The following is a 16338-nucleotide window of genomic DNA, read 5'->3' on the forward strand; positions in this document are numbered from 1 at the left end:
AACTAAATGGAACAAAGCACGTTTTTGAGTAATTAACAGTTAATAAATTATAATCATACCAGTCTATAATGTGAATAAAATCTTGATTAATTTTTTTGTTGTAGGTCAGCCCATGACTCACTCTGATAAAAAACAGCCGTGTCATCTGCAAAACTAATAATGGAACCTTCAGTATTCTGTATATAATAGTATAATAGTATATAATCTGTATTTTTTACAACAACTTCTCGATGTGATTTTTCTAATATCTTTCTCGTTTATGAACTGATCAAAATCAATCAAAAACAAAATGTCGAATGGAGCTCACTGCATAGATCATGATAACTGCACATAATTTTACTGCAATCACAGTCATATATTCATTAATATGAATTGTATGTATTGATGAAAGTGGAAGCGCATTTTTCTTACATCCCTGGTATACTACAAGAAGTGTATTATCCTGTTTCTCGAAAAATAGCCCATAAATTCAAACACATTAGAGCCAATATAAGAAAACGAAGAAACTTCTGTTGAAAGTACATTGCAAAGTTAAAAAACCGAGTGTACGAAGTTTTCCAGTTAAAAATAAAAGAAACATTTGTATAACATCTCAAGAAGTTCGAGAAATATATATTCCGTTTATGGTGTGTTGTAGAACTCAGAGGGGTGACTACCTAACAACCAGTTTGTGAATAAATGGGAAGCGGAGTTGTCTGGGTGAATCCCAGAAGACTTCGCCGAGAAATCGCTGTTTCTATGGAACTTTGACGGCTGTAGTTCACGGCAAGAGACGTTAGTAATCTTGAACCCATTTTCGCCGATTTTCTCGTAGTTTACTCGAACATAACTTGGACCCCTGGAGAGAATGTGGTTGACTTGTTTCAAAAATCATGGAGATCATCACATCGCCTGTTTCAGAATATTGGCGAGGAAAATTGAGAACGTTTAGTAGTATATAGTTGGTGGCTTTTTGTATTATGGTCGATATATAATTGAATCTAGGTTGATTTTTTCCATTTTCAGTTTTTATGAATGATGTCTGAAGACTGTATGGAGGAAAAACACATACGTACTAAAATACGTACGAAATAAAATTTCGATATATTCATCTCTTTCAACTACCTTCACCGGAGATTCTGGTGGATACCTGCCGAAAAACGACTACTTTTGAATAATATCCAACAGACATTCATGGAAGATACCCAACAGAGGTTAGTCTCGCAGACGTTTTTCGTTCATCCAGCAGCAGGATCAGCGGGTATAGAACACCTACAGAGAGGTTTCGAGGTATTACTTCCCATCAGTACTGTAAATATGGTACACAAACAACAGAGTGCCTGAAACTCGATTAATTTCAATGTGACTGAACTGCATGTTTGAAAACTGTTGTGTCGCTAGAAATAATTCAGAATTGAGATTTTATTTCATGAGCTATTGATGTAATTGAGGTTGGAAATTCCATAGCTTGAGAGCCTGTAATTATGTCCCATCAATAAAACAATACAATGGGAATGTTTCATGATTTTTGGTTTATAGTTCACTAGATAGAAATTTTGAATTTAAAAACAGTGCACTTTGTTTCATCTCTCCAAATACCGTAGTTTTCCCGTAATTATTTATTATAAATCGAATGTGGTAGGGTGGTGACGCCACGACCCTATTACCGCTTCTTGTTCGATTGACAAATAGAAACAATAGGAATAATAATCAACATTGCCAAATCGTGGAATTTACGAAGCCTATAATTATCAATTTAATTATGGAAGTGTATATGAACCCATTAATGTTTCAATAAAAAATTCTCCAGATGGAATAAAATGTACACGACAAATCATTTTGGAAATTAGTTCTATATCAAAAATCAGTACACAAAGTCGATAGATCACAAAATATTTACCTAAACAATGATTTTATGCATTATTCAATATTATACAGTTATGAAAATCAAAAAATATAGCATACTGGATTAAATAATCATTTCAAATATTCAAGTTATTCTACAATCCTCAATCTGTACAACTGCAAATCATTACGAAAAACCGCTTCCTACATACATACCTCTTTCTAATATAGGTAGCTACTAAATTCAAGCGTTATAGGCTCGCTTGGGAAATTTGTTGAATCTTCCAAAACTTGAGAGGAAGGTTGAATGAGGTCAAGTATAGACAAAATTAATTGTACTCGAACTGATCCAACACAAGCTTCTGAGGTAATACCATTATTGATATGATAAAATTTAATGAAGTAAAGTGTATCATACTCTCAGCGACAGTATTAACTCCAGATAATACTTTCTGTGGAGAATACTTGAAGTTGAAATGAAAAACTGTGTCATTAAATTCATTATTTTCATCTCCCTTTCATTTATAGTCACTTTTTAAATGATTTCCATAAAGTCTTGGAAGAGTAGAAGGATTGTAGATCTTTCTTTTCAATACTTCAACCGTTTTTTTTCTCACCATTTTATCCTCTGGGAACCTAAACTCAGTATATGATGTCACCTCACAAACCACAAGAGGAGACTAAATCATCTGTCGGTAACAAATAAGACAGATGGGTATCCGCGGCTAAGCTAAACAGTGGAGACGAGAGTGGGTTAAACAACTTAGCAAATTTCAAATAGATCTTAATGGGCGCCAGGTAAATTTAATCCTCCAGATCCCCTTAGTAACTCACAATATCAATAACTTACCAATTAATATTGGAAATAAAAGATAAAGATCCCCAATATGATTTATTCAGTAATCCTAACTTACATGGATTAACCAACAACGCTTCTAAGACAACAATGCGATACTCACACTACTACGCGATGTTCAAATGTCAATACAAGAGCGCGGTATATATAACCACGAATTCAATCAGCCATAAATTACGGTAGTAACGACGCTCGAAAAAAACTACAATACGTCGAGTAAAACTACCACGAAAATTGAGTAGGTGAAATCATAAATACTAGTATCGGAAGGTAAGACAAACTCGTTTGAGTCGCGTGAGCTCAAGCGTAGGCGCATCGGTGTCAATCAGCAATCGTGAAAGGACGAAAATACCTCAATTTCCGTTTCAAAAATATCTATATCAATCAGGTATCAATAAACAAACTCTTTATCAATAAACGATAAACAAACACTATATCAACAGGTATCAATAAACATAAGGGCAACAATTATTCAAATAACTCAGTATATCACAAATATTCAATTAAATCAATTATAACTTGCGTGCTCCTTTTGGGCCTCCCGGTATATGGTGTTAGGCTACCCCGTGGTTCGACGGAAGTGGATCACCCTGTAGTACTGCTGAGATGGATCACCCTGTAGTACGGCGGAGATGGATCACCCTGTAGCACCACCAAGATAGATCACCCTGTAGGGCACGACAAGCTGGACCAGTAATTGATCACCAAATAAGACCCAAGAAGAAAATAGGAAAAAAACTCTTAGAGAAGAAAAAAAAACCCTACGGAAAGAAATTCTAAATCAGAATCAGATAAAAACAAGGTGAGATTCAACCCCCATTCAATAGGGACTATTTGACTAATCAATACCCCTGGTATATTTTCATTAAGCAAAGTAGCAAGATAACAAGAGTATATTTTTGGGTGCCCTGTATAACCATATGACCCGTAAAAATCAAGACAATTGAATGAGTGTTGAAACCTCTCTTCAAAACTAATATTCACTTGAATGACAACGCTGGGAGCAAATATTACTAAAATCATTTAAAACACATTTAATGGTAAAATTCTTACCCTGGCCAAGGGGTTTTCTATTCGTTTTTTCGTGTGCGGTGCTCTGCACGGAAGTCCTACTGGGACTTGATGAGTGACTAAGGGCCTTCTGTTTCTTATGAATCTAGAGACGAGAAACGAAGGTTGTAGAATTGAAGAGGTGATATCATAGCTAAGACCACATGAGAGATGCGACAGTGATTCAGACATACCTAATTTCGGAAATCCTTCCACCTGGCACGAGTTCGGTAACCACCACAAATCAGTCTTCCACTATACAATCCTGACTTGTAGAAATAATCCCCGTGAAGGATGGCACAAATACAACCATATATATCCTACAATCAATCTGATGGTACGTTTGAACTCCGAACCAAGCTCATCGAAGGCTAACTTCCGAATACTAAGAGACTGCCACATCTGACAGCTAACCAATTGTTGCCACAGTGCGTCCAATCTACACTACAAGCACCAAGGGGGCGCTGTGCACAACATCATAAATCTATCAATTCCTCCACAGCCACTTGAGACAATATCAACAAGTCCATGACCCATCAAAACTCTTTCTCAAAGCAATGCAACCCTAAATAACCCTTGACAATTTGAGTAACCGATCAATCTTCCACCCGTGAACAACTGTAGAACTAGTTCGGTGTAGTTCGTCGGAACGACACTACGAAAGTTCGGCGGATGTCAACCAACAGCTGTCTCTTAACCTTGTAATAGAATGTTCACAAAAATATTGTTCCAACCTATTTTCAACTATTTACCAATCCTTATTCATGCGATGGAATAGGAACATATAAGGTAAGTCGCCACATCCTTTCCTTTCAGTACAAATATTTGAACATTCATCTTATGCAGATTTACCGAAAATATCAAACAGTATTCAGAAACCAGAGCTAACTAATATTGTTTTTCAGGCGATATGGCTCTAATATGTCAGTAAACCTTCTGGAAGTGATGAATAACAATCTATGCAAGAAATATTCTCGGAAAGGTATAGAGAATAAGGCAGGCAACGGCTGAAAAATTATAGGCGAAGTAAACTGAGAAACAAACAATAACAACTATTTCAACCTAGCGAGGAATTTCGGATCTCCAACGTCAATTGGCAATAGGAGAATGCGTAAGTACTGGTCAAAGCAGTTAGTCAGGGAGCATACATTTATTCTTGTACATTTCAGGTATGGTTTTCTATGGAACGGAAGATTCCCATTACTATGATGTTAAATGAATAAAATCAACTTGTAACTGAATTACATTGTTAATATCCTTTGAATAAAAATCTTAAAAGGTAAGGTAGTGTTTTGAAAGGTCACATAAGAGCAGTTTTGATCTAGTGCTAAATTGAAACGTAACAATGAAATTACTCATCTATGAACCAATGCGCTTTCTGTTTTCTTGTGCTTTTCCGCACAATTGAAATTAGCACAAAAATGCACCATATCCATATTCAAATATATCTCTAAAACACTTCTGAAACACACACAAACTAAACTCGATGAATAAAGCCAATTGTTCCTACGCGAGCTGTTAGCTAAGAAAAAGTTGAAACTCAATGTTGAAAAAATAAGCAGAATGGATACGAATAAACCAATAATTTGTGATATGGGTACTTCATTTTCCTGAACGGGCCTACTCTGAATTTTCACAGAGTGACACATCTCCAGAGGTTCAGCCTCAACTAAACTTCGCCCTTCCATTGATTTTTGTATCTACTTCTTCTTTATGAGCAATGCATGCCAATGAATAAAGCCCATTCATTATTATTATTTCAATGCAAATCATTTATTTTATTCATGATAATAATGTCATCGGAAGAGACAAATCTCATATAACTGTGACATGACAGGGGGCGCAAGCTCAATTATTATCACTAAGATTTGCATTTGGAAGAGAAAAGTTCAAAACTCAATTTTTTGGTATGCTTAGACATCATAATTTTTTTGCCAACTTTTTTTTTATATCTATCATAAAAATATATCAATCGCTGGATGAATTAAAAAAAAGAGTGCCATTTAAATGGATATCGACAATATTCTTGTGACGATCCCTTTTGGCAAGCACTGCATTAAAGTTCTGCTTGCATCATCATTCCATATTTGCGTGACGTGCCATTTTCTAGTGTGAAATTCTGACGAATTCAATACTGTTTCTATAATAAATCGCCGATGAATATGTTGAACATTTAATAACTACGGTCCTGTAGTAAACAAAAGGTCACGCAGTATATCAGCCATCCACACAGTGCAACACGTGCATTATCATTAGCGGTTTTATTCAATTTTCGTATCAGATTACCCGTCCAAAATGTTTAGAGATTTGTCAATTTGAACCCGTCGGGCGCAATATCTGATTATACCTGGGATGATTCGATTGTTTGCGAGGATCATGAAGCTGAATCGTAAAGGTAATACACATTACAATGACATCGATTCAAAACTATGACTCAAAAACACTGGTATTGATACTTTTGAACACTTTGATGATCTATTGAGAACATTTTACTGGTTTACTTCATTTGTTGAACAAGTAATACACTGTTATTACCTGATTTCTCAGTGTGATGATACAAAATCTTGAATAACTTAACTGATTTTTAGGTAATTACCATGAACACAATAACATTTCTCTCATGGATGGTTAGGGTCGTATCTGCTGATATGTCTTGTATGGAGTCGGCTTCGAATTGCTTGCTTATATACCATATTCGCCAGATTTGGCTTCCAGCGACTTTTGGCTGTTTGCGAAACTCAACTCAGGACCGGACTTCTTAATTCAAATTCAAATTCTGATTTCATTGAGTCTTTTATCTGTTAACATTAATAGGTTTGACAAGTCTACAAATAAAGAAAAAAATACACATTGTAAAATCACATAAACATAGAAATACATACATGAAAAATAAAAAAAAGCGATGGACATGAAAACAAATTGAAATCGGATTGTATAAGAGAAAGGCCAGCTCTTTCACTCTTCCAGATGAGTTGCGAATTCTGCTATCAGAAGCTCTCTCAGCTCACTCTTGAAAATCCTCAGGGATTTAATTTTTTTCAATGACGTGTAGAAATAGCTACCTGCCACAATTGGCGATTTTTTATAAAATGAATGTTTTCAGTTACGTATCCATGAATTATATTTATTTCTAGTGTTATAATCATGCCTGTCACTATGTTTGATGAGGTTTTCCCTGTTTATGAAAGTATATGTGATTAGCTTCATGAGGTATATTGACGTAACTGTCAAAATATATTTTTTTTTAAGATGTCTCTGCAGGAAGTCTGATAGGAAAGATTGTGAATGCGCCGTACGCTTCTTTTTTGAAGAATGAAATTTCGTTGGATATCCTGAGATTGCCCCTATACTACTATGCGATCTAGAACATTTTTCAAAGAGCCTATTATATAGAGAGTGATATTAAGTTCACCACAAACATTGTCTATTTGTTTATCCTAAGAGAGATGTTGATCAAGGACTGTACCCAGAAATTTTGTGTCACGTGATATGTTAAAATATTGCCCCCCAAACGATATGACTGGATTTGAAGGTGTTCTATATTTGTTGTGATACTCTACGCAAGCAGTCTTTTTATGATTGATAATTAGTCTACTCTTGAAGCACCAGATTTTGAATTCCTCAAAAATAATTTGTATTTTTTTTTCACTTTATTTTCGGATATACCTGAATCATTTGTTTGAAGGTGATTGACAATGTTTCATGATGAATTTCACTAGTTTGGACGTCCATTATCTAGTATATAAAATGATTTGAAATCCCTGAAACAACTAAAAAAGAAGAATTAAAAATGAATAGCTAAAAATAAGAATTATATTAACCAAAATAAACCCTAAATGAAATAATAGTGAAATAAAACACAAGTAAAATAGAACAAGTGAATAAATAAAAATAAAGAAAAGAAAAAAAAATAAAAAGTGGAGAGATTCCAAGTCACGTTAGTTCACGACGTTTCGATTGTTAGTATCTACAATCGTCTTCGGGTGATGACTGGACTGACTCCTCCGAGAGATGACTATTTATAGGTCGTTCCAGTACTTTCACTTATCCCCGCTTTCCATTTTCCGCTTCACTGGTTCCGTGAGAGATGAATGAAGCGAAAAATGGCCAACTCCCGCCAAAAAAAGGTCATCTCCCATGGAACCAGTGGAGCGGAAAATGGAAAGCGGGGATAAGTGAAAGTACTGGAACGACCTATAAATAGTCATCTCTCGGAGGAATCAGTCCAGTCATCACCCGAAGACGATTGTAGATACTAACAATCGAAACGTAGTGAACTAACGTGACTTGAAATCTCTCCACTTTTTATTTTTATCCTCTTTTTTCTTTTCTTTATTTTTATTTATTCAATTGTTCCATTTTTACTTGTATTTTATTTCACTATTATTTCATTTCAGGTTTATTTTGGTTAATATAATTCTTATTTTCAGCTATTCATTTCTAATTCTTCTCTTTTAGTTGTTTCAGGGATTTCAAATCATTTTATATAATAGACAATGGAAGTCCGAACTAGTGAAATTCATACCTGAATCAAGTATACATGTGTCGTCGGCATACATCAGAACTTTCCCACATGATATGTGATCAGGAAGATCATTTATAAAAATAAAGAAGATCAGAAAACCAAGGACGTTTCCTTGTGGAGTTCCTATGTCAATGTCAAATTCATCTGAAATGACTTCGTCAATTTTTACTACGAATTTCATTCGTTCTAGGAAGGATGTAAACCAATTGTTAATATTACCTCGAATACCTACGCTATGCAGTTTCTCTGAAACAAAAGAGCTGTTGACAGTATCAAAGGCTTTAGTAAGGTCAAACATTATTGAAATTATATATTCGCCAACATCCATACTGTTCAGGTGTATATCGTTTTATTGTTCTGAAATGATAAAATTCAATAAATGATAATTTAACGGTCGACAATATTCATGAACCCAAACTCTAAAGTGGAAAAATCAAGGTATCACAGAGACTAATAGAAAATTAAAGCTATTTTTTATACATGTTGAAGTGAAAACATCAAAACTGTGTCCATCAAAATGCAGGATGGAAAAAATTCGTGAACAGGATTAAATAAAAAGGACGTCAAGTGTTCTTGCGCAATTCGATTACCATAACTATACCAGAACATCTACATGTCCTAAATCTCGTCAAATTCCCCATTCTCGTCACTTAAAAACTGCTTTTGAGAGGCGAAACGGGTTGTTTATTATTAAGAAAAGTGGTCATTGTCTGCCGGCAAGAGTGCCCGCTGGCTTTAAGTATACGGATCACGCATTGTTCCCATTCCGTGATGAGAAAAAAAGCGGCGACCCATTTTCCTGTAGGGGAGTCTCAAGTGGAAGCTGGAAGCGGAGGATATTGAATTTTCGTTGAAGTTCTGGAGTAACGTGTTATTAGGAGTTAATGAAAAGATCTACGGATTACCGCATTTCGTGATACCTGTCCTACTATGTGATCAATAATTTTGTATGTGATGATGTTGTTAGAGAAATTTTGTTAATTTATTTTTCGAGTGTTGTTCATCGAACATAATTTGCGAAAAATTTAAATTTTCGATTTCGATATCTATTTTTTGGTATCACTTCAAATTACTCATACATTTTTATTCCTGAAGATTCCTTCATTCGCACATGTGAAGAAGAAAAATTCAAGTAGTATCTTAGTTTTCAAGATATATGTTGTACCACACATCAATATGGGCTTCAATGGAGATTCAATTGGGGAGACACCCATGAAACTTTAGATTACACAATTTTGCGAGGATCGAATAAGTTTCTCAGGGCTATTTTTCAATGTCGTCAATAATCTTTTTGGTCTCACTAAAAACTTCGTGCAAACTACTTCTGAAAAGACAATGAAGTTAACCAACTCTTTCTGAACTGTTCACTTCTAAGAACAATAATATTAATAAGTTTAATAAGTGTTTAATAATAACTATTCTCAGGACAAGACATACTAACCTATCCTAACAAATGGCAGAATTCAACATCTATACAAACACAAAGCATTTGTTTATAACAATTTTTCGAAGAATATCAGATAAAAATTTCAAAAAATCATTTTCATGTAGCTTCTAGCCATAAAAAACCGATCTCAAGTTTTTCATTGAATTCTCAAGTTTACTAACATAGGTCATATCATTTTGAAATTCCAAAATTAGCATTCGAAAGAGACTGGACAATTTGAACATTTCGATTGGGGTATAACCTAACCTCAAACTTGGTGTGGTATTAGTGTAAGTTTCCGGTAGTGTATGCGAAGAGCCTAGATACACAATATATAGGAACAATTAAAGGTAAGTATTTATTACATTATAAAATTGCAAATTTTTTTGGATGATTATATACATACTTTTTTGCTTATTTTTTGAATCGTTATATTTTTTGGTAAGATGTTAAATATTTTTGGACCATGAAAGAAGAAAGAATTTTGGGTGACTGTATTGTTGAAGAATTCAATTTTTACGTCCTGGTTCATTTTTGAACGAGTTTCTATTGAATGTGTCTGCGCAAAATCTGCTCGTTTATAGAACATTCTTATTAGGCAGTGATAAGCGTATAGCGAATGAATATTTAACATGTTGGTTTCTCGATATAACTCTCTTGTTGAAAATAGTTTATTTTTTTCAAAGATGATTTTTAATAGAATGTTTTGGGCAGTTTGTAACGGGCTGATAGCATTTTTGAATGTTGCACCCCAAGCAGGAATACAATATTTTATTATAGATTCGACGAGAGAGTTATAGAGTATTATAAGATTTTTTTTTGATAGTATGTCACGTAGTTCATGAAATGTGTGCATTAATACTCTGAGCCTTTTTGTAACAAAGTTGATATGTTCCGTCCATTTTAGGTGCTGATCTAGTATAACTCCGAGGTATTTTATAGATGTAGTATGTTCTATGGTCTGACAGTTACAACTACCTTGATTATCACAGAGCGGTATATGCATTTTCATTTCGTAGTTTTTGGGTTGATCACGAAGTGTAGGGGAGAATGTTAGATACTTTGTCTTATATACATTCAGTGATAGTTAAGAATTATTCAACCACATCTATATTTTTTGTAAATTTGTTCCTACTGTCTCCCTTATTTCATTCCAAGATCCCGTAAAAATTAGAGCAGTATCATCGGCATAGCATATTATATCACCTTCGAAATTATTAATTTTTGTTATACTGTTGATGTAAATGAGAAAAAGTATTAGCCCCAAAACTGTCCCCTGTGGTATACCAGTTTGTACAATCAGTTCGTCACTTATTTTATTTGATAGGTAGTTCTTCATCAAAGCCAAAGCATTGCCTCGAATACCATAGTTATTCAATTTTTTTAATAATAGTTCGTGATCAACTGTATCGGAGGCCTTGGCCAGGTCCAGGAAAACGGCCAAGCATTTGGTTGGCCTGTCCATGGCCTTCACAGTGGTTTCGAGAAAATCCATTATGGCATTCTCAGTGTTTGACACATTGTTCGAAAATTTTGGCTAGTGTATTTATGACAGATATAGGTCTATAATTGTTAATTTGGGATTTATTTCAATTAGCAATAAAGTTCATTTCTCAACAGTTTTCCATTCTCACAGCAAACACTCATATAAGTAGTAGAAAATTCCAAGCGCTATTTCATACAAAAAAAAACATAAAAGAATGTTTTCGAACAGTAAAATGTGTACATTTATAGTCTAAGATCTCGCTTCAGAATAACTACGTCCATAGTGTATACGTATATTTGTGAATAGGAGAATACATTTACGACAGGGTGCCAGTTAAAATGTGGCCGCAAATATTTTTAATTAAAAAAGCGAGTGTTCTCTTGATCTTGACCTCCCTCAATATTTATGAAGATTCATATGCTGAAGTTGCAACTTTCCTCTGGTCACTTTATCAAGGTAAAATGCCTAAAACGCATCCTTGCAACATTGCGGATTTGGAGATTGTTTTATATTTCCATATCATGTTATCGTAATACTTTTGATGTCTATGAACTTGTTTCGATCAATTGGTGATCGAAACACGTATCGAGGTGTTAAAAATAACGGTTTGGTGTTGGTGAAAACTCCAGTTATAGAGAGAATATGTTTCACAAAATCTGCTTCAGAACCATTTCTCAAGCTGCAATCGATCCTTCCAAGTGATGAGGGGTTTCGTAAAGGAATTGACCCAGCTCTTACTCCACGAAGTATTTTAGTAGCTTGATATTTCAAATGGAAATATTGGCGGCCACTTTTTGACTGGCAACCTGTCATAATGTATATAAACATTTGAGTTTGATCAACTACGCTATGAACGTAGTGATTTTGTGGAGGGATCCTGTACTATCACTAATGTCGATATTATTAGAGGGTTCGCTTGCAACAACAAATCGGGTTAAGTAATTGGTGGCTTTAACATCGAACTAGCTTGAGCATTTCTGCATGAAGAGTATAGTTATACCAATGTTTTAAAAGAGATAAAAATTCCTGAAAATATTCGTAATACAAACATAAAATTCTCAGGTAAGTGTTCTTCTTTTATATTCAGATGTAAGTATATTCTGCTGAGAAAAAATCATTTGATTGGTGAAAAAACTTTCGTTGTAATTCTTTTTCATACTGAATAACCACATGGAAGGTCTTTTCAAAATCCACCTTTTATGACCTTCAATCAAACAATTTCAGCGCTATCTGCCCAATTTCTAGTGTTGTTGAACATCGCAGTAACATCAGCAAAACTAGCCATTAGATCTTCGATATCTGCAAGAAATGAATTATATAGGTATACATTGAAAAGATAGGGGCTCAAAATCGTACTTCGAGGCACCCCGAATTGTTTTTGATTCACTCTACGTATTATCTTCTATTAGTGAGCTAACAGTCCATTAGCTCTGAAGACGATTCCCTCATTCCAATTTGTTTCACATGCCTGAACGGATGCCTGTCCCTAGATGATTTCTGATAACAACTTTGTTACTCAACAGAAATTTTTTTTCAAAGGTTTCTATATTTTCACCCACATTTCAATGTGATGAAAAATAAAAACAACTCCAATGTATAGTTGAATTCAGTGAAAATTGAATTTCAGATATTGGCCTTCCTGAGTCCCTCAAGTATAAGAAGTCTGTACGCAACATGTCAAATTTTCCTGTAGGTTACGTTATGTTAGGTCCAAAGCGAGAGGGTCTATTCGACTCTACGATGTCTAACAGGCCCAGAATGCCTGTTAGACATCGTAGTTCATCCCTATTCTAGTCCAACAACTGCTTGGTATCAAATTTAAAAGGTGAATAAAAGCTTTGGAGTGAGCCAATCCTGGAAGAATCTGTCCATAAATCCTCTCGCCATCCAGGTGTTTAATCTTTGTTTGGCAAACCCTAAAGCAATGCCAATGACAGATTATGGTCCCATGAAGCTGCTTGCAGTACCATCCTTTGTAAGGGAGTCAGCAGCCTCATTGCCTTCCGGGTCAGTATGGCAGGAATCCAAACCAGAGACAATCTCTTGAGTCTTCCTATCAAGGAGAGTCGTTTTTGACAATTTGCTACCAATTCAGACGTTGCTGGGTAGGAGCCAAGAGTTTTCAACGCCGCTTGACTGTCCGTGAATATTTTCATTGATTTGTGTATGAGGTTGAATTCTTCCAATCTCTTCGCACACAATTCAATAGCGTAAATTTTCGCTTGAAATACAGTCGCATAGATTTCTAGGCAGGTTGATATCTCTGATCTGACTGAAAATACCTGCACTGGAACCGAAAGGTATTTTAATCCGTCTGTGAATCAACAACTTTCTGATCTCAATATCTCCTTCTCCCGGATGATCCAGTCCTCTCTACTCGAGCTCAGTACTTTATAAGGCAGTTCGTAGTTGATAGCTGGAGGCATGAAGTCATTTCCAGAATGCTGTAACTGAAAGTGTCAACCCACAATCTGCTGCACTCTGCATTGAATTGATTTGTGCAATTGGCAATGTGAATAAGTCTATATATGTAGTCCATATAGCCTCTCTCTCCAGAAAGATGTGGAGAGAAGGTAGATCTAGAAGGATCCAAATGGCCGCTGACGGTGTGGTACTGATGGCACCACAGATAGCCAGACAAGCCTGTCTCTGTAAGCCAGAAAGCTTCGCCTGGATCGTTTTCTTTGAAGCCTTCGGCCACCAGGCAATTGCACTAGAAGTGATTATTAGTCTGATAATCATCACATATATCCAATTGATTTCATCGGAACCTAAACCCACACAAAGTCATGTCCCTATGGACATGTCCGTCGACATGTCCGTCGACATGTCCGTCGACATGTCCATAGGGACATGGCTTTGTGCGAAATTTTTCCCAAGTTAGCGTTCCAGATGAGTTTTGTTTTATCTAGTGTGATTCATTGTCAGCATTATCTGTGTTGATAGTCACAAAAAATTCCTTGTTACTGATACCACAAAATTTTCACACGTCTCAATCATTTTATCAATAGCAAATATGAGCAGTCAATTACTAACATACTTATTTCGTTATCGACATATCAGTTATCCAGTTAAAACTCAATAAAACTCAGCCAATCTCCAGTTCGGAAATTGATTATATACATCAATGACTGAGACCAGTATTCCAACCCCTGCTCTCCGTGGGGACTAAACCGCATGACATTTGGGATGGAGGTAAATTGAAATTTCGTTCCAGACAGTTGCAAATTGTTTATTAAAAGGAGTTAATGAATGGGGAGGTTGTTTGGATGGTTTTTTGTCTTGTGAAAAAAAATTGAATTCGTCCAACATGTCTCTGCTGATGACATGCCATAAATTTGCGGTTCAGGGTTTGTTATTTTCTGTTCACGGGGGCAAATTTCCAATACAAGACCGTGCACGGTCTTGTATTGGAAATACAATCATGGGAACGTCATCTTTCATTAGAGTGTTATACGAGACATTTCAAATTCGGGTTTCATGGGATTTCGTGAAGTGAGAGAAAATGTACAGAAAAATTTCTGTATTTTGCAATTTACACTTCGAATGAAAATTTTGTTCAGAATTTCTTGCAAATTATCTTTGAAATTTCCAGAAGTTCAAGAAAAACTTGAAGTTCCATGTACCCCTCTCATTTCATATTACACGATGTTCATATAACACACAACAAGCAATACTCTTTTGAAGAGGCATTCAGTTTTATGACAGTCAGTAAAAGGAGCTAATGATGGAATCATCTAAAGGAACAATCCATTCGGCCGGTCTGAACTCCCTACACTGTAGGTTAATGGACAGAAACCTATCAGAAAACAACTACTTCCCTGGCTTACAACACGAAGGGATTTTATCCGACAGGTGACAGTGCAGGATTTTTCACTAAAGTTATTCCTGCATATGCTGCTGGCGATCCATTTGCTGCTATAGATTTTCAATTATTGGAACACACTTGCAGACCGGTTTCGTGCTGTTTGGCCACTCGTCAGTGCAAGGTAGTGTATATTATCAACATAAAGTCGATGATTTCCGATAATAAAAAATCGAATTCCTCCAGAGTATCATTCCTCGAACTAGGCTGAAGCGAACAGCAAACAATAGGTTTGTAATTGCCCCATCTGCCTGTGAACGAGGTAACCAACTGCATATCCGAAATTTGCCCAATTCCTCGTAAAAGGAAGAAAACTTCACAACTTCACGGTTCAAAAAATTTTTATATTCCACAAACTAGTAAAATGAAATCATCAATAAAAAGGGGTACAACACGAGCCAATTCATGATTTTCTATACTTTTTACCAATAAAACATTGCACGAGCCGAAATGGGTGTGACACGTTAGATATAAAGAGTTGAGATATCGATAAATTTCACCATCTATATGTCGAAAACTCATTATTGTCTTATTGCATATAGGTACCACGTTTTCACTCAGTACTAACCTTAAAAAGAATGCTGTTGAAATTCTACTTACAAGTTTGTGAGTTATTATGCTTAGAGTGACGCTACTTTTGTTATTGTTGTAAACCATGTCCTGAAGAAAGTAATGTCAGCCGCCACTGGTAGCCATGAACCAATCGTGATGTAGCTAAGATGTTCGCTGCCGCTCTAGATGTAGCGAGAATGATGCTACCGAATTCGACGGAATTTTGTCAAAATTTTCGCATTCGATTACTATATATAAACGCTAGCCACGAGCATATCGACACAGTCAAGTGAAAGTTACAGAGCGGTGCGCGAAGCGATCTAATCAGGCGATAGACATTCGAATAATAGTTGACGTTTTGGTTGAGTTTTTGTTATATTTGAAGTGAAATGAAGTAAAATTTGATTATTGTTCAGTGTAGTCAGTTATAATTGACACAACAAAGTTTTTGTTTCGGGGTTGAAATTAGATGATTTTAATGTATTTCCACGTGTTAAAACCGAAAGTGACCATAAAAATTATATATTAGCTCTTGTTTTCAAGATATAGTATCATTATATTATATATATATGTATATTGAGTTTTTAACAAATGAAATATTTCATCACCAACACCAATGGCTTTTGCAGTACCTATGGTTTGGCGTGAGCCTACCAATCATACAGACGACTGTTATTTCTGCTTAACTCCTCCCATTAAGCAAGGTTTATCTATGAAGAAAAGAGAAACGGTTAAATACCCTAATCTCCCATCT

Source organism: Leptinotarsa decemlineata, unplaced genomic scaffold, assembly GCF_025532065.1.
Source record: "Leptinotarsa decemlineata unplaced genomic scaffold, Ldec_3_MD MMD2_tig00026282_RagTag_RagTag, whole genome shotgun sequence".
Taxonomy (NCBI): Eukaryota; Metazoa; Arthropoda; class Insecta; order Coleoptera; family Chrysomelidae; genus Leptinotarsa; species Leptinotarsa decemlineata.